The sequence below is a fragment of the Lemur catta genome, chromosome 9 (genome assembly GCF_020740605.2).
Source record: "Lemur catta isolate mLemCat1 chromosome 9, mLemCat1.pri, whole genome shotgun sequence".
Lineage (NCBI taxonomy): Eukaryota > Metazoa > Chordata > Mammalia > Primates > Lemuridae > Lemur > Lemur catta.
In genome coordinates, this window is record NC_059136.1 from 18,247,870 (window position 1) to 18,270,897 (window position 23,028).

The 23,028-nt window shown below is 49.7% G+C and overlaps 1 long non-coding RNA gene across 2 annotated transcripts; it reads left to right on the forward strand.

Annotated features, from left to right (window-relative positions):
• Window positions 1–102: 102 nt before the first annotated feature.
• LOC123644460 lies at window positions 103–22,000 on the forward strand. 2 transcript variants are annotated; one of them, XR_006737141.1, is made up of 4 exons: window positions 103–318; window positions 8,627–8,773; window positions 15,921–16,068; window positions 21,545–22,000. It is a non-coding gene; the product is annotated as an uncharacterized LOC123644460 (long non-coding RNA). The 2 variants fall into 2 exon arrangements; XR_006737140.1 differs by lacking the exon at window positions 103–318 and adding an exon at window positions 6,537–6,737.
• Window positions 22,001–23,028: the final 1,028 nt, after the last annotated feature.

Sequence of the window (23,028 nt, forward strand, 5' to 3'; positions counted from 1 at the left end):
TTTGTCCCAAAGTAGGAGCACTGCCAGCGAGTCTGGCACCTGGAGCACAGCCACTGGCTTGGACACAAGCCATCCAACAACACAGAATAAAAATAGAACTGCTTCTGCCAGAGAGGAGAAGGGGCCAGGCACCCTGGGCCCAGGCTTGCTGGGAAGCCTCTAAAACAAAAGCAGGTTTCATTGATAGTAGACTACAGAAGGATGTTAACCTGAGTGCCGGCAGGAGTCACAGTCACCTACCCGGGTCCCTGGAGGCACCTGAACATGGTGGAGGTGGGCAGTTATTTTTCTCCTCACCAGCTGGCACAGTACTCTCAGGTAAGTATTGAAAACTCTTTTTTTCTTCATGTACGCAATAAAAAATGCATGCTTTGTATACAGTTGGCTACAAAACTAATACCAGTGATAATGCTTTAAAAAATGAAACAGCAAAATATGGTTATTATATGAAGAATTAAGCCATGGTATTCAAGGACTTTGGAAGTAATTTGATAATTGGTTTTATTTTTAAGATTTAGGAATTTCGCTCAAAGTAATACATATGAGCAAGGTTTAAAAAACCAAATAATACCAAAGAAAACCCTAATGCGGGAATGTCTCTCTTCGCCCCCTCCCACCTTGACTCCCTTCAACCAGTTCTACCACACAGGGCTAAATCTCTCTCTCTCTCTCTCTTTTTTAAATCATTTCTGATTTTAAATATTTCATTGGTTATTCCTTTAAGCCTTAATGAAATGCTTGTCTTTCTGCTCTGTGATTTATGAGTGTTTGGCAAAATATGCTGGCTTCTTAATAAGAACGATGAACATGGTTGGCCCTTGAACAGCAAAGTTTCAAACTGCATGAGTTGATTTATATGTGGATTTTCTTCTGCCTCTGCTGCCTCTAAGACCGCAAGACCAACCCCTCCTCTTCCTCTTCAGCCTGCTCAGTGTGAAGATGATGAGGATGAAGGCCTTTATGATGATCCACTTCTACTTAATGAATAGTAAATATATTTTCTCTTCTTTATGATTTTCTTCATAACATTTTTCCCCTAGCTTCCTTTATTGTAAGAATACAGTATATAATACATCTAACATACTAAATATGTGTTAATCGACTGTCTATGTTATTGGTAAGGCTTCCAGTCAATAATGGGCTATTAGTAGTTAAGTTTTAGGGGAGTCAAAAGTTACACACGAATTTTTTGCTTCTGTGTGGGTGTTGGCACTCCTTACTCCCAATGTCAACTGTAATTACCTCCATCTCCCCACCCCTTCCTCCCACCTCTTCCCACCCCCTCCATTTACATTTAGGGGGAGTGTTCTAACTCTCCTGTAGGTGCTCTCTGAAACTTTACATAGCACTCTTCCTGCCTTATGTCTGCTGCTACACTTGTGTTCTGTGTCTGGACTCCCCTTCACAGGAAAGTAAGGGAGTAAGGGTAGGGTAGCCCCTGCCTCCACTGTTCCTACCCTCCACCCACCCCAGCCCTCCTCAGCCTTTACTTTTGCAACTTTGTCTGTTGCAAAGGTGGGTCCCAAAGGTGGGAGCCTCTACACCCCTGAGGCTGAGCATGTCACTGTTACTTGTTACTACACAGCTAAACCCTGGGCTAGGGGACAGTTCCTTCTTTGTGAGCCTAAAGTCATCACCTCCTCCTCTGATGATTCAAGGAAGATATTCTTAGCATCAAGAGCAAATAGGGTGAACCCATTTTACATTCTACCTATCACATTTTAGTTTGCTTTATAGTTGAAGCTTAATTTTGTTACATAGATTTTTTTTTCTCTTTAGCTTTTAATTGGCTTTCTTCCTTTTTTTTTTTTTTTTTTTTTTTTTTGAGATAGAATCTCACTCTGTTGCCCGGGCTAGAATGCCATGGCGTCAGCCTAGCTCACAGCAACCTCAAACTCCTGGGCTCAAGCAATCCTTCTGCCTCAGCCTCCCAAGTAGCTGGGACTACAGGCATGCGCCACCATGCCCGCCTAATTTTTTCCATATATATTTTTAGTTTGCCAGATAATTTCTTTCTATTTTTAGTAGAGACAAAGTCTCGCTCCTGCTCAGGCTGGTCTCGAACTCCTGACCTCTAGCGATCCTCCTGCCTCAGCCTCCCAGAGTGCTAGGATTACAGGCGTGAGCCACCGCACCCGACTGGCTTTCTTCCTTTTTGTTAACAGAGTAATAATGTGCCTCTTCCATCACTTCAGTTTTACCCTGTTTTTGTTCCCAGGACCTCCTCCCTTGCCTTCTCCACCCAACTATCTGGCTCCTTGCCCCTGGGCCTGCACATGCCTGGAACTCCACACAAATCCCATGTCTTTCCCTTTCTTAGCTTTCTTTCTCACTTTGCTGGAATACATCCTCAAGTAACTGTCCAAGAAAGGATGCATGGGAGGTGGTTTTTTTTTTTTTATTAAGTCCTTGGAGGTCTGAAAGTATCTTTACTGATGGGAAGTCCAATGCACTGTGGTTCTCAGCCTTTGCAGTGAACATTTTATGTTCACTCTTTGAAACCTGTTAGCCTGTTGCTCTGCACTTTCACGCAGCCATTTCCAAGGGCACGGCATTTTACCACTCTGAATTCCAAGGATCACTACACCTGAAGACACCGTTTGTCTTCAGGTCTGGAATATTTTCCTCTAACATTTTAGTACTAGTTGCCCTCCCTCCATGGTTCTTTCCTTTGTGGGCTTCATCCTATTTGAAGGGGACTTACTGACTCAGCCTGCTATGTTCCTTATCTCTTCTTTCAGGATTAGCCCTGTGTTTATTTTCCCTTTTTCTGCTGTTTTGTTCCTGGAGCCAAAACAAACTGTTTTACTCAAATCTCACTCATCCTCTAAAATGCAGACCCCATGTCATGTCCTGTTGGAGCCTCTCCTGGCATCCCTGTCCCCAGGGAGTGTTCCTGGCACCTTGTCCTGCCCCTCACTAGGCTGCTGGAACGAGAAAGGAGGGAAGGGAGGCAACATTCGCAACCGCGGGACCCTCTCTATGCGGTGGAGGTGGGGTCAGGGTCAGCGTGTGGGGCTTTGCGGGTTTGTGAAGCAGGGCTTTGGGGTACGGCACTGTCAGGGCCATCAGGGCCTCCCAGGGACAGTCAGGGCGAGGGGTGGCGGGACGAGGGGAGGGAGGGGAGAGGAACCGAGCAGGAAGGCCCTTCCTGGGCTTTCCAAAGCTCCAGTGAATTCTTGGAATTCATGAGCTGCTTGCTAGTGAGGATGGTTTTCCGTGGAAACCAGGAAGGCTCGGGATTCCCATCTGGGCTGACAAGTTGAGGCAGCACTGGTGGCAGCAGGGCCAGAGGCAGGGAGACCCCCGGGTGAGGCGGGGTCCTGACGACCGGCCACTGCCTCTGAACCCGACTGGCCCGCGGGTCTAGGTCCGATGCACTCTGCTTTCCCTCAGCGCGACGCCACCGAGCCGCGTTCCGCCGCCAACCGCACGCGGCAGTGGCAGTGGGCTCCCGCGAGCAGCCGGCCGCGCCAGGGGACTTCCGTGCAGGCGCCCTGCGGGACCACCTGCTGCCGCCACTGGACTTTGTATTTCTGGCCCTCCCAACGTCTTTCTGCCCCTGGTTGGGGAATAATACTTTGAATGCACTTTGAGAGCCCCGCCGCCCCGCAGCCACACACACACACACACACACACACACACACACACACACACACACTCTTAATGATTAAAAAACGAAGTTGTGGTTTCGGGTAATAATGATAATGATCATCACTTGCACTGTTTCTTTGTAGTTTGTAATTTTAAGGTGCTTTTACCCACACGACTTCATTTAATCCAGACAATGACCCTGAGACAGAGGGAGGGAGACTCCGCCCTTCTCTTTTACTTTTACAGTCCGGGACGGAGTCTCAGCAGGTCACAGGTCACGTGAGTGTGGGGGCGCGGCCGAGCCTGGGGCCACCCGGGCCCTAACGTACCCCGCCCTTCCCGACGTGGCCCCAGCCCCCACCCGCGTCCTTGTAACCGGCATCCCCCGGGTTCCTGTGGCCCGTGACCACGTATCCTCTGTCCTCCACGCATGTGAGCGTCCTGCCCCTGCAGGGTGTACGAGCGAGCGAGGGACACTGTCTCTTCTTGCCTGTCCCCTCAGGCTGTTGCTGCTTTGCTGCTACCCATCCCCTACCCCTGTCTCCTGTCTCCTTCCTGGGGGTGAGTCAGAGGGTCAGGAGAATCGCCGAATATATCTTGGGGGAGGACCCCTAGAAGGGCCACCAAGGAGAGTGACTTGGGTGACGTTTTTGGAATTCAGGGAAGAGTGCTCATGGTATTTTAGCAGCGACACCCTACCCCAGACGGATCATCAACCCATCTGGGTGCCCACACGCATTGTTACAATTGCCTTCTCCACTACCCGCCCCACCCCCATCCCCCATCCCCCATCCCCTACCGTGACGCTTCCAGGGTGTCTAAGCGGCAGGCGTGGGCGTGGTCAGGCTGCAGCCAGACCCTGCTCCACCTTCCCGCCAGCCCCCACCCTGCTGGAGGTACTGGACTTCCCTGCAGCTTCCTGTGTACAGTAAGCAGCCCTGGTGGCCCGGCCTTTGCCCTTTCTGCTGCAGATATGGGGTGGGCTCCCACTCCCCGCAAGCCTCCGCTCAGATGCTCATCAGAGGCCTTCCCTGAAACCTACTAAAGCGCACTCACGCCATCACTCCCTGCCTCCTCCCTGCCTCACCCCCGGACCTAGGATGCACTGACCCCCGCGGGTCTCAGTGTCGGGGCAGAGGTGCCAACTATTCAGCCCCCTCCCAGCACCCTCTGTTACTTGATCCTCCCAGTAGTCCACTAGTGCCTCTGTCCCCCACCGGGCTCGACCTCGCTAGACTCCTGGGGTCACAGCTACAGTTGCTTCCACCCTCTAGGACCAGCAGGCAGAGCTTTCCCAGCCAGGTTTCAGCTGCCTGGCTGTGAAGATGAGGGTGGTGATAATGAGAGTTCCCACTGAGATCATGTTCATTATGGCCTAGACACTGTTCTAAGTGCTGGACCTGTATCGACTCGCTTCCTTCCCACCACAACCTGGCTTGCAGGGGAGCCAATGGAGGCGTCTGTGGGGAACCAAGACTAGCTGTGTGGCTGGCGAGACTGGCATCCTGGCTCCACTCCTGCCTGCGGGGAGGGAGCAGGTGGCAGCATCTGCCAAGCTTGCCCTCAGTTTGCCCTCGGATCCCGGGAGCCTCCCCCAGGGAGGCTCTACCTTGATGTAGAGGAGCAACATGCAGGCACAATTGTTCCTGGGGGGGCATGTTGTGATGTCTAACATCCCCCCCACCAGAAGCACTGTGCACCCACCAAAAAGCAGGTGAGAGATGGAAACAGAGTCGGCGCTAGGGTGCACTGTTAAGTTAAAGGAAAAAAGGAAGGTGCTAAGTAGTACATAGAAGACGCTACTACTTGTGTAAGAAAGTAGGGGGCACTTCTTAAAAATTGCATATACATACACACACACACACGCACACACACACACTTATTTTTGCAAAAAGATGTCCTGTGTATACGGGAAACTGGGATAGTAGCAGAAGCATTCTCCTGGTGCATTTTTTCTATAACTTTAATTGAGATATAATTCACATATCATATAATGCAGCCATTGAATATATGTAATTCAATGCATTTAAGTATATTCACAGACATATGCAACCATTGCCACAGTTGATTGTAGGATATTACCTGAAAAAGAAACCCTGTACCCTTTAGCTATCACCCCACTGTTCCTCCCCCGAGTCCGGGCACCCACTAATTTTTCTGTCTCTATGGATTTGCCTCATGTTGTAGCATGTGTCAGTGCTTCACTCCCTTTTATGGCTGAATAATAATCCATTGTATGGATATATCATTTTTTAAAATCCGTTCATCATTTGATAGGTATTTGGGTTATCTCTACTTTTTGGCTACTATGAATGATGCCACTATGAACATTTGTGTACAAGTGTTTGTGTGGACACCCGTTTTCATTTCTCTTGGGTGTGTACCTAGGAGTACTGGGTCATGTGGTAATATTGTGTTTAAGCTGTGAGGACCTGCAGGCTGCTTCCCACTGCACCACGTTGCGCTCCCACTGGCAATCTCTAAGACGGCCAGCTTCGCCACATCCTGCCCGGCACCTTACTGTCCGTCTTTTTGATGCCAGCCAGCCTATCAGATGTGAAGAGCTATCTTATTGTGGTTTTGATTTGCATTCCCCTGATGGCTAGGGTACACATTTTATCTATAGTTTTGACATTTAGTTAAATGTAATAATGTCACATCAAAATTAATTTGATAAAATTAAATAAAATTGGAGGAGGTGGGGTGCCCCCAAGGTATAAAGAATTGAGTCCCCCAAGAGGTGCTGCTGCTTGAGGGTGTAGCCCAGGTTCCAGCCCAGGAAGTCTGCCTCAGAGCCTGCTCAGAACCTCCACCCTCTGCCTCCGGGACATTCACCAGCTTTTTTTGGCTGTTATCTCCTTGGGGCCCTTGATACAAGCGTCCCAGGGCCCGGCCCACCGTCCTCTGACTTGGTTAACCCAGCCCTCCCAGGCCGCCTCTTTCTGTTGCCAGCCAAATTCTCCAGGCTGAGAGGAAGACATCTACTCTTTGTCACTGCAGGCTGTGTCCAGGATGCCTGGGCTGGGCACTCCCCCCCTCCCTTTGCCTGGATATGGATGGTCAGGCTGAGAATCCCCTCCGCTCAGCTCCCCAGCACCCCTGAGAAGCCCCTGCCTGAGCAGACCCACTTTTCCGCTTTTCTGGTAGGTCCCAGCTCGACATCAGAAGTGCTGGAGGGAGGGCTACAGGGATGTCCCTGAACATAAGGGGGGTGAGGAGGGGGTTTTGCTGGGAGGCTGGCTCTGGGAGAGCCCATGGCTGGTGAATGGGGCTTGCTCTCTACACAGCTTTGTATTGGGGACCCAGGGAGGGACTGGGATACTCCTGTCCCCATGTCTGTGCTGCTGGACATCTGGCTGGGGAAGGCTGGGGCCACCAGACAGCACAATCAACTCAAGACTGGTACAGCCTGGGTAGGGAGAGATGACCAAGGCTGGGGGGACTAGACTACCAAGCAGCTATAATCAGGTGTCACCAGGTGGGGGGAGAGTCCGCTAGGTGCCATGGAAACAAATGTCAGCTCTGCTAACAGACAGGAAGTCCTGGAAACAAGTCCAGAACTGAATAAAGCAGTAAAGAGACCAGTGTGGAGCCACCAGAGTGGGGACAGGGAACATCTGTGAAAAGCAATAGGAATTAGGTGACACGTCACTGGTGTCCAGGGAATGGCATGGGAGGATTTGGCCTCTCTGCCTCATGGAGGGGATCCACAGAGCAACTGAGTGGCAGGCTCAGCCCCCCAGCCAGCTCCAGGCAGGACCACCCCGGACGTTAAACCCTCGGGTAGCCGAGAACCTACCGCAGCATTCCTCCGAAGGTGACTCTGATACCGTCTTGGGTGATAAAATTGTAGAATTGTTCATCCAGATGCTAATGAAAATCAAATCCATAACTTTAAGGTTGTTAAACATGTGTACTTGGTCTTTTCAGCATTTGTCACATTTAAGACTATCTAGAATCATAGATCAGCCTTGTAATGAGAATTTAAAGTCATAATTGAGTAATTAATTTAGACTTGAGATTTTAACTTGAAATCTAAGTTCTTATAAAATACTGGAACATTAGAAAACTTGAGTCACCATATTTTAATGTATTAGATTTATAAATAGTACTTAAGTGCTTGGGAAGGGTTTGTCATTGAGACTATTGAAGTGCTGTACTTAAAAAGCAAATTGAAAATTAAATGTACTAATGTAGTTCATTCACTGCGTTTAAAGAGATTTAATTAACAAAACATATGGATGGACCAAACATAAATCAGTGTCTCCTCCACCCTTTGTGAAGTGATGGTGAAAATTTTCTAGGCTTCTTCATAAAATAAGAACATTAATAAATTGAATTTAAAAGTTTAAGCAAGAACTGGGCCTTTACATTTGCAATTTTAATGAATTGAATGTTGATTTTAAAACTTTTAAATTTAAGATAAAATAAACTCTGAATTTTGTGCACAAAATGTGCCCTTAGAAGACATCAACACCCTCCTGTTGAGCTGGGGCGGAGTCAGGGCTGTGGGGCTTTCAGGGATTCCTGTCACTGCTGTGGCACACGGGGGCTGGGGAGGGGCTTTAGGGTGACCAGGGCTGCCTGGCCACAGGCACGGGCCCACAGCAGTCTGTCTTCTGTGGCTGTGTCTTAAGTCCATCTCCATCACAGCCAGAGAGGTCATTTAAATTGTCACCCTGCTTATTCCCACCAATGTGTTCCTGTCACACTCGGCATGAACCCCACCTCCGTGCCCTGACTCCATTGCCCTCTCTGTCCGTCTGTCCCCGCCTCTACCCCTCCGCTGCCATCCGGCCACCCTTCTTGTCTGTCCTTGGAGTCGTTCAGGGCTCCGGTCTAGAGACTGCACTGGCTGCTCTCCCCGCAGCCTGCTCCTTCCTGCAACCTGCTCGTGCTGCCTCTCCTCTGCAGAGGCCCAGACCACGAACGTCTGAAGGAGCCCCTGTTGCTGCTCACACCCCTTTATCCTCTTTTCCTTCTCCCCTCACTGCCCTCTCTTTCTTGTCTTTGTTGTTGTTTTGCGTGTTAGCTGTCTCCTCCATCACAACGTTGAGTGTGTGCAGATGCCTCCGCCTGGCCTAAAGCCGTATCTGATACCTGCATGGTGAGTGCGGAATACATACTCACCGAGTACGTGAATGAGCATGGAACACCCGTGAGAAGCACCATTTTACAGGTGAGAAAAACCAAGGCTCACAGACTCACTCGGCAGAGCTGGGGTCTCTCTGACTCATGGAACCCCATGTGCCTGGACCTGTGGCGGGGGCTGGGGGGTGGGCAGAGGGAGTATGTATTTGGGTGAGTTCACGAATCTGCCCTCAAGGGACGGAGTGAGGCTTTGTCAGGGAGACCACAGGGACACCATAGGGACATGAGGTACTACTCCAGAGGAAAAGACACCAAGACCCAGGAGATGCACAGAGTTGGCACTTGGTAGAGAAGAAACTGGTCTGTGAGATTCCAGGGCAGAGGGCATGGTTGGCGTTGGGGACTGACACTGTCTGATGGCTGGTTTGCCTGGACGTGGGGACACAGAAGGCAGACAAGGTGGTGGGGCCCAGTGAGGGACTTGGGACTCTGCCCTGGAGTTTGGGGGTAGGGTGAGGTAGCACTTGCTGCCTTTTTTAGCCAGGCTAATTGGGCGGGGACCCAAGCTGGGCCATGAAAGGGCATCCCATCAGCACTGACACGAGGGCGGAGGCAGTGGAGGCAGAGTGCGGTGGCTTCCTGCTGTGCTGGTCTGGGGCTTATTGGAAGCCACCCCACCTCCACATGGCCCTTCTGTTCCTTCTCTCTCTGGCGGGCAGAGGTTGCAGAGTGCCCTGTTCTGTCCCTGCTTAGACACTTGGCACTGCCTTTCAGGAAAGGAGACCAGACACAGAGACAGACCTCTACCCCCTGGCCTGGTTAATTCACATGGGACTGGGGCTTCCAGCCTGTGAGCCAGGTAGTGGATCTGACCCCAACCTGCCCACACGCCCAAGTCCCACCACTGGTGAGAGGGGTGCATTTAGGCAGGTTAGGAGCTCCAGGGTCAGCCTGGCTGCAGTTTATAAAGAAAGGGAGCCCAGGGGGAGCTCTGGAGTAGCTTTGGGAGGGAGAAGCCCTTGGGCTGCTGAGCTCGTGGTGTGGAGGGAGTGAGAGTGGGATCCAGGACAGGGGGTGTCACACCACAGCTGGCACCAGGCTCCTCTGCAGGGCATGTTAAGTGGAGTATCGGGCTCGGTAAGTCTGGGAAGGGCCCTGGTATTCCAGCAGGTTCCCGGGTGCTGCAGTTGGAGGAATGAAAGGAGATGGGCAAGTCCGGTGAAGTCTGTTGCGTTGATGTGGAACTTGATGCGCCCCCTCCTGCTCCTAAAACCCCCAGGTCTGGGTGGTGGTCCTGAAGTTACAGGGACCTTGGGGAAGGGCCTGGAGTTTCTGAGTGATCCTGGGTGGCCCCCAAGGGAGAGGCCCTTTGTCCCTTCCGGCGTTTGGGGCAGTCTCAGCCTGGCCAGGCTCCTGGAGGTGTGGTAGCCCCTTGCCTATCCTCCAGCCTGTGCAGCCCTGGGGGACACTAGCTGGGAGTGAGGGGCTGGGCCCTGGAGGCTCTGGGCTGTGAGGATGACTCCAGGTGCTAGAAGAAAACGGGGACCGGGTGACAGGGTGTGGCAGGCTTTTTGCCCAGAGGGATGAGGTTGAACCAGGGGCCGCAGGGTGGAAGAGGGCTGGTTGGGCGGGAGGGCACTCCTATGAAAGCCTGGAGCCCTGCTTGGGGGGAAGGGTGGGGCAGGAACCGGTGCCCTCCCCGCCCCCCACACCCGGTGGACACCCTCCCTTATCCAGTCCAGGTTTCTCTGATGTTGCCATTGGGACAGTCCCCAGGGTCATTGCCGAAAAGGTTTGACAGGGGTAAGGGGCGACTGGGGCATGCTGGGCGCCCGGAGGCGGAGAGGGCGGGGCAGGGCGGGGCGCGCGTGGCGGGGCTCCCCACCCCTCGGCGCAGGCTTCCCTGCACTCGCCCAGAGCGTAATCACCGGACTGGGAGCCGCGCCCACCGCCAGCCGCGAGCTCCAGGCCCCGCGGCGATGCGCTCAGGCCTGGGGCGGTGGCGCCCTCTCCTCTGTGACGCGCGCCGCCCAGGCTGTGTGCCAAGGGGTTCAGCCGCCTTGGAGCGGGAGGGGCGCGCGGTGGCCAGCCAACGTCGTCTGCCTTGGAGCGAGGGGCGCCGGGGATGCTCTGCATCCCACCAGCTTGCCTGTCCTGGGAGGTTCCTGGACTTGTTTTCCCTTTAAGGCCAGGGCTACTTCTTGGTTTCAGCTCTGACATCTACTAACAAATCCTTTAACATCCCCGAGCCTCAGTTTCCCTAGCTATAAAATGAAGATGGGTTTGTTTCGGGGGACTAAATGAGCTAATCTGTGTACAGTGCCAAGCCGATCTTATTAGTGACATTATTGTAACCAACCATTCCCAGTGGCCAGCAGCTCTTGACACATCACAAATGTCAGAGGGATGAACTTTACAGATGAGGAAGTGGAGGGAGGAAGAGTTTGGAGCTGGCTGTGGGGTTCCCTTCCCCCATCTTCTTTCATCTTTCTCCCCCTCACCTCCCAGCCCGAGGCCCTTTGGTAAGCAGCCTCCCTAGGAAAACACCACCTCAGAGCTGCCCTCTCCACCCTGAGTTTATCTCAGTTTTACAGGCATCTGTGGGCTGGGCAGCCCATAATTAGCCTAATAAGGTGCCTGCTGCTCACAGGTCTGTGCTGGGGCTCTGCTGATGGCTCTCCACCAATCTGCCTGATCTCTCGGATAAGGCCCTTGCCCAGACAGGCTCCCCACCACAGAGCACATGGTGCTCAGGCTCGGGTGGGCCGGTAATCGGTGGTGTTTTCACTGCTCCCCAACCCCCGAACCGTAGGGAGCCCAGGCCTCAGAGGCATGACCACCTCACCAAGGAAACAGCCCAAGCATTAGGGGACAGGGTGCACTGGGACAGAACAGGTCAAACGCCCGTTGCATTGACAACACTGGAAAGAAGCAGCCAAACCAAAGCAGCTGCTGGCATTTGCGTGCCGTGGCCAGGAGCACAGTGGGCAGCGGGGGAGCTGCTGTGGCGCCAGGTCCAGCCCCACAGCTGCACCCAGGCCCCTGGCTGGTGCCTGTTGCAGGGACATGCTCAGTGCCGCTGACCCTGCCCCCAGGGTGCCCCTTGGAACAAGGTCCCACTGGCTCCTGGGCCCCGACATTGAAGGAGTGACCCCCCCATCCCAGGGCTTGAGCTCGGGGCTCTGAGACCTATGTGGCCACCATGTCCCCCAAGTCACCTTCGTCCCCAGGCCACAGTGGCACATCAGTAGTCTCCAGCGGCTGACTTTGGAGCAGGACCCCAGGCCCTGGAAGAAAGCAGGAAGTGAAGGCTGTTGGAGCCAAGAAGCAGGAAGAGTCAACCACGCTGTGGGTGCCCTGCTCCCCCGCCTCCCCAGGCAGCCACAGGCGCCCCGTGGGCGGGCAAAGCCCGCAGCCAGGCCCTGCTGGGCAAGCCCTGCTGCGGACTAACACTCGCCCACGCAGTTCCCTCTGATCCACCCCGCTGGGCAGGGCTGCGTCATCTGCTAGGTTTTCCCTAGAGGCTGTGCCCAGGGAAGGTTGGCATCACCCTGACCAGAGTGTCCCTGACAAAGCGCGAGCCCCCTCACCCAGCCCTTGTGGAGAGCGTTGTGCCGGCTTCCCTGGAGGAGGTCAGCACCAGACAGGGAAGCAGAGCAAGCCTCCCCCCCAGCCCCGGGCCTCAGGTGCCAATCCCCCTCTGGGAGGAACTGGACTCCCGCTGAAAGCCAGGGGCCCCTCAGACGCTCAGGTGTGGGGGAGACCCACCTGGCAGGGTATCCGTGTCCCTGAGTGTTCTGCAGTCAGCTGTGCCAAGCCACCAAGGGTTTCCCAGAGCCATCCTGCCACGCAGGTGCTAAAGTCTGCTCCCCGGGATGCCTTGCCACTCACTGCTCTGGGTCCAGGCCCAGGCCTGCGCCCTCTATTCCGAGACGAAGTTCAAGGTTGCCGAATCCTGTGCTACCCTTCCTCCATGGCTGGCTTTGGGACAATGGCTGTGGTATCGGAGTCAGGGCTGGTTCACCTTGGGTGGGAGTGCCAGGGTGGGGTCACTTGGAGGCAGAGGGGCACCATCCCTGGGAGGGAGAGTCCTACAGTTTAGGGGCTCTTTGTGCATGCTCGCACCTGCCCTGCCCGGTCTGCCAGGGCAGGCCATGGGGAAGGGCTGAGAGCCTGGCTCTGGGCTCTGGGTTTCTGCCACATTGGGCCCCACATTTCAGTGCCTCGTCCTCTCCAAGGCCCCTTTGACTGATGGCTCTCCAAAGCTTCAGCTGTCCCTCTTGGAACTTGGCTTCTGCCCTTCAACCAGGGGCTTCCCACTGGGGAGGCGAACTCAGACCCCAAAGCTGCCATCAGTGCTGCTCAGACCCACAGAGCCTGCAAGCCGCTGGTCTCTGGCCAAGCCAGACTGAGGCCACCCCCACGCTCCCACCCCCACCGGGCTTCTCGACAGCCTGCCTGCCCGCAGCTGAGTCCCACTCTCTCCTCCCATCCTTACATGAGATGCTAAAATGTGGGGACAAAATACTTTTTAAAATGGTTGCATTGGAGGGACGGGCGGGGGTACTCGTGAATTGTTTTCTTCTTTCATAAGCAGCCTTACTAGCATCACGTGCTGCAGCAGGACTGATGCATAGGGCCGGATCCCTTGGGACCCAGCAGGAAAATGGATGAGAGGACAGCTTGCTAGCCAAGGCCCTGGGAAACAAGTTGTTTTCCATTTCCTTTCTCTCTCCCATTCTGTTGCCAGTTCAAACTGACAGTCTCCGTTGATCCCAAAATGTTTGAGTACAGATATGTCCACCGATTCCCCTGATTCTTTTAGACTTTTCTACTCTGAACAAATCTGGGCCAAGATCTTTTGTCCTGGTCTGGGTAACTCTGGACAATGTATTCAAAGCTAAAGGCTATGATGGAACTGGGTGTCTAGCAAATAATCGATGAACTGTGCCTTCAGAATTCTTGTCTCCAGACTGAGGGAAATAAAATCACAGAGGAGATATGGCACCTGACTAGGCTCCTTCAGAGTCCCACCATATATGTCCCCTTCTTTAATAATGAGCAGGTACATGGCTATCTGGACCAATTCTGGCCAATGGGGTGTGAGTGACAGTTTCATGAAACAACTTCTATACTAGGAAGTAACTTTAAAATAAGTGGGTGGGCCCTTCCTTTTTCTTTCTCTTTCTGCTGGCTGAAATGTGGACATGATGGCTGGAGCTGCAGCAGCCATTTTGGACCGTGAGGTGATCTTGGGCATGGAAGCTACACACAGGCAAGCACAGAATAGATAGAGCCTGAGTCCCTGTCACGGTGTAGCCTCTGTAACAGACCTGGACTTCCTACCTTCTATATTGAGTAATCTGCTGTATTGTGTAAGCCACTGTTGTGTTAGCCTTTTTTAAAAATCCATAGCCAGAGATAATCCTAACTGATTCACCACTCTCAGAGAGTTTACAGACAATTATGTTTCTCATGAAAAAAGTTAGCCAGTGATTGTAAGTTATCTTGTTGGACTGGAGCACTGTAGCTGAGGGAATGAGCCAACCCATTCATTTGTGGGATGGCTCTGTCCTTGTCAAGGAACAGGACTCCTCCCACACACCGACGTGTTACCACGTGTATAGTGATGACTGAGTGTGCCGCAGGCTGCGTCAGCTTAGGCAGCCAGAGGAAAGTTTTGCTTCCCTCCCCTTTCCAAATTCCCTGGAAATGGCCAAATAGCATAATCTCAAGCAGAGCTGAGAAGTGGAGTATCAGTGGCCCCGTGGCTTTCACGGACTTCCAGAAGATAAAAACAGACATGACCACATTGATTTTTAAACCAAAGCAGAAGCGACTACATCCCAGTAAGTATGCAGGAGAGACGGTATGTGGTGGGAGGTGGGGGCTTGGGCAGAGGTGCTACCCTCCCTGAGTACCCTGGAGAGGCTCCAAGCTCAGGGTCCACAGTTGGAGAACAGTAGGCAGGTGACTTTACTCAGGGGTGTGGAGGGAGGGATTGTCCACGGAACAGCAGAGGGGGCTCTTTACCTGCCTCTAACCCCAGGCTCCACCAGGCCTCAGACAAAGAGGCTAGCAGTGCTGTGTTTGCTCTAGGATAGAATTAATGATATGCCTGTGCTCTAGATTGAATATCTATGTCTCCCCAAAACTCATATGTTGAAATCTAACCCCCAATATGCTGGGATAAGGAAGTGGGGCCTTTGGGAGGTGACTAGGTCATGAGAGTAGAGCCTTCGTAAATGAGATTAGTGCTCTTATAAAGGAGACCCTGCAGAGCTCTCTCACCCCTGCCTCCACGCGAGGACGCAGCGAGAAGATGGTCCGCTATGAACCAGGAAGCCCTCACCACGCGCTGAATCTGCTGGCACTTTGTTCTTGGACTTTGCAGCCTCCAAAACTGACGAATAATTTCTGTTGTGTATAAGTCACCCAGTCTATGGTATTCTGTTATAACAGCCCGCATTGACTACGACATCTTGTTAAGAAATTGAAGTCAACCTGGAAGGAGGGTTAGTATCCACCAGAATAAAGCCCTCATTAGTCTGGTCCTTTTGTGGAGATGAGGAAGCCAGGCACCCTCTAGTGAAGGCCGCCAGGTGCTATGACTCACCCCTCCATGCACGACTGGAGCCAGCCTTCCCAGGAAGGGGAGAGGCCTGCTGAGTAAACAGACCCAGAACCACAAAGGGACCCTTGCCAGCTATCTGTAGGCATCAGCCTCGTCATTCCTTTGTGTATGTAAACAGGCAACCACGGAAAATAATCACACAGGACACAAGGAGCAAGATGAACGAAAGTAACAGCTGGCCCTGGAAGACATAGGTAATAGAAGTTAGAAGTCATGATTAACATCTCTGGGATGTTGGAGGAGATACTGCATCCATGAAACCAGACCAGGAACCTAGAGAAAGGGGAAATCAGAGAATAAGAAAAAGTTCAGAGATTAAAAATAGATTGTCAAAATTAAAAACACATCAGGAAAAGGATTGGAAGATATAGTCAAAGTAACTTCCCAGACGTAGGGCAAGAAGACAAAAAGATGAAGAGTCTGAGAGGACAGTTAAGAGACGAGTAGCTTCAGTCCAGGCTGTACAAAACGTGTCTAGTAGGAGTTCAGAAAGAACAAACAGAAAAAAATAAGAATGGAGGGAAGTGCATTGGTCCCTATTGCTCTAAACAATGACCACAAACTCAGTGGCTTAAAACAACACAAATTTATTATCTTACAGCTATGGAGGCCAGAAGTCCCCAAATCATGGTGTCACCAGGACTACATTCCTTCTGGAGGCTCTAAGAGAGAATGTGTCTCCTTGCCTTTCCCGGCCTCAGGAGGCTGCCTGCGTTCCTTGGCTCATGGCCCCTTCCTCCGTTTTCAAGGTCAGTGGGTGTAGCATCTTCCAGTCTCTCTCTATGACTGTGAGCCCTCCTCTGTCACCACATCACACTCTCTCCTGTGCCTTCTGTCACGTCACCTTCTCTGACTGGCCCTCTTGCCCCCCTCTGATGAGGACCCTTGTGATTAGGTTGGGGCCACAAAAATAATTCAGGAAAATCTCCCCGTTTCAAGATTTTTAACATAATTGCATCTGCAAAGTCCCTTTTCCATATAAGATAATATATTCATAGGTTCCAGATATTAAGATGTGACACCTTTGGTGAGCCATTATTTTGTGTACTACAGTGGAAAAGAAAGAAATGGCGGGAGAATAACTTCCCAGAGCCGAAAAGGAGGGAAATTTTTAAAATTTAAACTCACTCAAGTTATTTAATAGAATGATTGAGAAAAGATAACACCTGGGCACACTGTCATGCATTATTAGAAAGCTAAGGGAAGGGGGTGGCTCAGGTCACTGGCCAAGGAATGAGCTGAGCGTCAGGGTGTGCTAGAGAGAAATATTATAATAGAAGACTTCCTTCAAGGCCAGAGGGAAAATGATCTTGACTTGAAATGATAGAGCCAGCCAAATTATTAACAGAGTATGAAAGCAAAGTACCTTTTGATGTATAAGAAAGCATTTTGAAAGGTAACCTTCCATTAACTTATTCTGAGGAAACAGAACTACTTGTGAAGTACGCTGGCCACAAGAATGTGGAAATCAAGAAAAAGAAAAATAAGGACTTCCCAAACGGTAGAACTAAATCAGTATTACAGTGAAAAGAGATTGTATACGAGGAGTACAAAGATGATTCAATAATAAGAAATCTACTATTAAAACTGACCACATTAATAAGTTGAGGGAGAGTTAGGTGATTATCTCCACAGATGCCAAGAAAACCTTTGAAAACATTTAACACCCATTAGAACTCTGAGTGTTGAAAAAACAGATAGATATGTGTTTACCATGATAAATATATATATATGCGCATATATATATATATATATATATATATACACCTCAGTCCTAAATTTTCTTAATGGGGCAACAATAGAAACATTCTTACTAAGGTCAGAAATAAGGCAAGAATTTTTAAAATTCTATTACTTAACATATTAGCAATATAATCAGATTAAGAGAAAACAACTGGAGACGTAAGACTTGAAAAAGAAGAACTATCTCTTTTTGCAGAGGACAAGACAGTGTGCCTGGAAAACCCTAGGGAATAGTTGGTAAAACCACCTTAAAGAATAAAAGGATTCTACAACACAGGAGGTTGTAAAATTAACAGGCAGCGATTAATAGACTTCACATGTTGCATATATTATATAATTTGTACATATGAAATTAAAAGTGAAATGTATCCCACCAGATACTCACAGAGAAGACCAAGGAGACTTTTGAGAAAGTGTCCCAGTGTTGCAGGTCGCTTCTCCCCTCTCCTCCCCCAGCTCTACCACTCATGGAATAAATGCCTTAAAACCCTGGGGAGGAGGAGGGCAACAAATGGTATCATCCTTATGAGAAGTGGAAGTAAAAGAGTTAGCAAAACAGCCCCCATCCTAAACACAAGGTAACACTAGAATTTGAAGTCTGTTATAACGTGAGGATAACCATAGCAACATTAAATCTCAAACCCAGCCCAACTTCTGACTAGATTAATAGAACCCCTACATTAAAGACCTAGCAGAAGGAAGGGTGTGCTCATTTCCAAGCATGAAAATTATTTACCTCAGTCTCTACTGCCTAATGTCTGTTTTTTTTTTTTAACAAAAATATGAGCCATATGATAAAGCAAGAGATGTTGGAACTGTCTGACAAGGAATTTAAAATAATAATGATTAATATGTTAAAGGCTCAGCAAGATCAGATGGATGATTTATACAATTCTAGAACCCTCATCCAATTACAACAAAATGCATGTTCTTCCCAAGTACACATAGAACATTCTCTGGGAGAGACCGTATGCTAAACTATAAAGCATACCTCAATATATTTAAAAGGATTGAAATCACACAAAATATGTGTTCTGACCACAATGGAATGAACTTAGAAATCTATAGCAAGAAAATAATTTGGGAGACTCATAAATATGTGGAAATTCTATAAAACACTTCTGAATAGCCAGTGGGTCAAAGAAAAAATCAAAAGGGAAATCAGAAAAACATTGATATGAGTTAAAATGAAAACACAATACCCTCAAACTAATGGAATGCAGATAAAGCAGTACTCAGAGGGAAATTTATAGGTGTAAATGCCTACATTATGAAAGAAGAAAGACCTTAAATCAACAGTCTGAACTTCTAACTTAAGACACTAAACTTAAAGCAAGCAGAAGGAAGAAAATAATAAAGAACGTTAGAACAGAAATTAATAAAATAGAGAATAAAAACCAATAAACATAATAGAAAAACAATAAAGAAAATTGGTGAAATGAAAGGCTCGTTCTTTGAAAAGCCCTACAAAATTGATCAATTTTTAGCTAGATTGACCAAGAAAAAAAAAGAATGCTCAAATTGTTAGAATCATAAATGAAAGAAGGGATATTACTATCGACTTTACAAAAGAAGAAGGGATTATAAAGGAATACTAGGAACAATTGTATGCCAATATATTAGATAACTGACGAAATTCACAAATTTCTATGAAGATACAAACTACTGAAACTGATTCAATAAGAAATAGACAATCTAAATATATCTATAGCAAGCAGAGACTGAATTAGTAATAAAAAACTACCCATTAAGAAAATCCCAGTCCCAGAATACTTCATCACTGAATTCTACCAAACATTTAAAGGAGAATTGACACCAATTTCTCACACACTAAAAAAAAAGAAGTGGTAACACTTTCCAACTCTTTATGAGCCCAGTATTATCCTTATACCAATACCAGACATCACAAGAAAAGAAAACTACAGACCAATATGACTTATGGTTATGGATATGAAAATTCTAAACACAATAATAGCCAACCAAATCCAGCAAGATATAAAAAGAATTATACACCATGACCAAGTGATATTTATATCAGGAATGCAAGAATGGTTTAATATTTGACAATCAATTAATGTAATACATCATACCAGTAGATTGTAAAACAAAAATCACACGAACATCTCAAAAATAATTTGACAAAATCCAACACCTTTTCATGAAAAAAACACTCACCAAACTAGGAAAAGAAGGGAACTTTCTCAGCCTGATAAAGGCATTTATGAAACACTCACACTAATGTATATAATCATGAAAGACTGGATGCTTTCCTGCTAAGATCAGAAACGAGACGAGGATGTTAAATCACAACAAGATAGTTCCATACACCCACAGTTCTGACAATACCAAGTGCTAGTAAGTATTTGAACTCATAACACAGCTAGGGGTATAATCCCTTTGGAGAATGATGTAGCAATATCTACTAAAGCTGAAGATATGCACAGCCGTGAGCTTCCAATTCCACTGGAAGGTACATACCTACTAGTAAGCATGTGTTTTGTAGCTAAATACATGTATACGTGTATTCTTAACAGTGTGTTTATCATCGCCCCTGCCATGAACTGAATGTATGTCTTTTCTCAAAATCCGTATGTTGAAACCCTAACCCCAGGGTAATAGTATTCACAGATGAGGCCTGTGGGAGCCAATTAAGACATGAGGGTGCAGCCCTCATGTGAGATCAGTGCCCGTACAAGGAGAGACACGAGAGGGCTCACATCCTCTTTCTCTGTGCTACATGAGGCTACAGTGAGAAGGCGGCAGTCTGCAACCTTGGAGAGTGCCTTCACCAAGACCCTGGCTATGCCGGCACCCTGACCTTGGACTTCCAGCCTCCAGACCCATGAAAAATAAGTATTTGTTGTTTAGGCCATCCAGTCTGCAGTATTTTTTTTTTTTTAATATAGCAGCACAAAGTGACTAAGACATCCCTCAAATGGAAACAACAGAAATGTCCACCAACAGTAGAGCAGACTAATAAATGTATATTCATACAATGGATTCTACATTGCAAAAAAAAAAAAAAAAGAATTAGATGCATACAGCAACATGGTTAAATCTTGAAAGCATAATACTGAGAGAAAGAAGCCAGATCTCAAACCATGCCTACACTGCACGATTCCATTTCTACACGTTGCACAGACCTGCAGATAGGCCCTTATCATTTAAGGCTGCTTGCTTTAACAGGGAAGCAGCCGAAGGGAGTGCTGACTGGGAATGCCAGGTGGCTGAGGGCCAGGGAGGGGCCTCGGGAGGGAGGACGTGTGATCTGGATGGATCCCAGTGGTGGCTACACAGGTGTTTGCTTTACAATAACTTGCTAAGCTGAACATTTGCATTTTAAACATTTTCTTGGATGTATATTATATTTCACAATAAAGAGGAAGACTAGAGAGAAAGGAGGGGAGAGTGCAGAGTACCCACTGAGTACACTGCACGATGCCCAGTGAACCAGAAGACGTGTAGTCAGGCCGGTGGGAGCCCCACGGGAGCCCCAGCCACTGTCCTGTATTTGAGTAGGGTGGCTTTTCCCTGGCTCCAGGCAGTTTCTTCACATACATGGGCTGAATATTCACGTGCACACTCTGCAGATGGCCATGGCTCTCCCTTGCCAGCTCTCTCCTTTTCGGTTCCCTGTCCCGAAAACTCTAGTCATCTTGGTCTCCCTGGACTTTCAGCTCTGTTTCCTCCGCCTAGGGAGTCCGCTGGCTCTCTGCTCTGCAGTCTGCAAATGCCCTGGGGACAGGGAGCTGGGCTCATTAAAGGGCTCACCCGTCCAATTTCCCATCACCCAGAAACCACCGTCCTTTCTCATCTGATGTCCTGCTGTTCTCATCTGTTGGCTGGTTGCGTCGGCTGCTCCAGGAGGGAGGGTAGATCCAGTTTACTCCATCTCGATGCAAGGGGCAGGCAGAGAGGTTTGATTTTAACCTGGGAGTAATGAAAACAGGGTTCACTAATGGGAATTCTCTGCTAGAAATAAAAAAATTGATAATGCAGAAGACAAGAGGGAGAACCAGCGAGTGATGCCCTTGAGTGGACAGGGGCAGGATTGGGTACACCAGGAGAGGGTGGGCCATACCCTGGGGAAGGGACCACCTATTTGCAGGAAAGGAGAGAAAGCTTTCGGAAAAGGGCAGGCCGGCAGAGGTCCTGGAGTTTCTCTGAAAGTGGGAAGCTGATGGCCAAGGGGCTTTCCGTGACGGCCCACGGCATAGACCCTGCGAGGGCCCGTGTTGGTCCGTTTCTGGCGTTAGGCAGCTGCCTGTGCCCGGGCTGCATGCCCAGGTCCCCCTACGATCGTCATGGAAACAGGAGCCCTGTTCACCCCCTGAGATCACCTTCACAGCACTAGTTTTCAAGGGTGCCCCTTTCCTCAGGCCCCGACATGCAGCGAATCACCCACGGGTAGCCTGGCTGCTCTGCTCGGGGCCTGGCATCCCCCTCTCGGCCCTGGTCTACAGGCCTCTTTCTTTCCAACAGGTCTGAGAACATCGCTTTTGTTTGGGAAAAGCCAGAAACACTCGACAAATCTCTGTCCTGAAATTCTCAAGAACTACGTGTCTGTTTTGACTGAGGAACATGATGAACCTCTGGAAAATCGAAGTGACCTCAGTGGTGTGGTTTGAATATTTGTCCCCTCCAAAACTTCATTTGAAACTGAATCCCGTGTGGCAGTATTGAGAGACAGGGACTTCGCAAGGTGGCTGGGCCTGCCCTCATGGATGGATTGATCCATTCGTGGGTTAACGGGTTATCACGGGAGTGGGGCTGGTGGCTTTATGAGAAGAGGAGCTAGCACATTGGCACACTCAGCCCCCTCGACATATGACATCCTGTGCTGCCTCGAGGCTCTGCAGAGAGTCCCTACCAGCAAGAAGGCCCTCACCAGATGTGTGCCCTTGACCTTGGGCTTCTCGGCCTCCATAACTGTAAGAAATAAATTCTTTTTCTTTATAAATCACCCACTTTCAGTATTTCTGTTATAAACAGCAGAATGTAGACTAAGACACTCGGCAACCCCGCTGGCAGCAGCAATGGAATATTCCAGTGGACAGCTTGGACCGTCTCCCCTCCCTTCCACTCCGTGTATCAGTCTCTCAAGATACTCCAGGGCTGTCCACGTAGAAGCCAGAGGGCAGCCCCACAGGGGTGTCTGGCTCACTGCTAGGTGGTAGCCAGGCTTCTTGTGACTTAGTGCTTTCATGAGACACAGGACAGAGGCTGACCTGTGTCCCAAGCCTTCCTCTTTCTGGATGGACATGTGGGCTTGGACTACAGAGCCTTTGTGGGCCCCAGGGAGCATCACCTCAAAGACACACCTGTACTGAGAGCTTAGCCCTGCAAGGTCTTCCTGAGCCTTTGGTCTGGATGCAGCCCTGTCCCTGTGCGGGCTGATGCTGACAGGCTGTCAGGCTCCGTGCAGTGGACGTTGGTCCTAGGACAGTCCCTGGCAGCTGGGGCCACAGCCACCCCGCAGCTGCTCTTCTCTCTCAACTCCCGCAAAGGTGCTTGAGCTCTTAACCGCCCTCCACCGTGCAGAGAATCCTTTGGCCCCACACCACTGGAGATATCACCCCTCACATTTCTGTTTTGAGCACCTGTTGTATGAGGAAAGATTCTGTAGGCACTAAGGGAAGATGAAGAGAACCTATGAGTCCTACTCTGGACAGATTACCCTCTATTGGAGGATAAAAGGCCATCATCATCATCGTCATCAGTGCAATCCTTCAGGTGGCCTGATGACGATGACGGAGCTGGTAGTATGTGCCAGGCTCCTTGCTTTGCATCCGTGACTTCATCTCATCTGGCAACTCTCAATGTCCCCATTCTACAGATGGGGAACTGAGGCTCAGAGAGGTGAAGTGACTGGCTCCGGCTGGACATGCAGCTGCTGAAACAGTCATATGCCAGATCAGCGCCAACAGTGGGGGATAGAGACTTTGCAGGTGGAGAGGCGAGGAAGG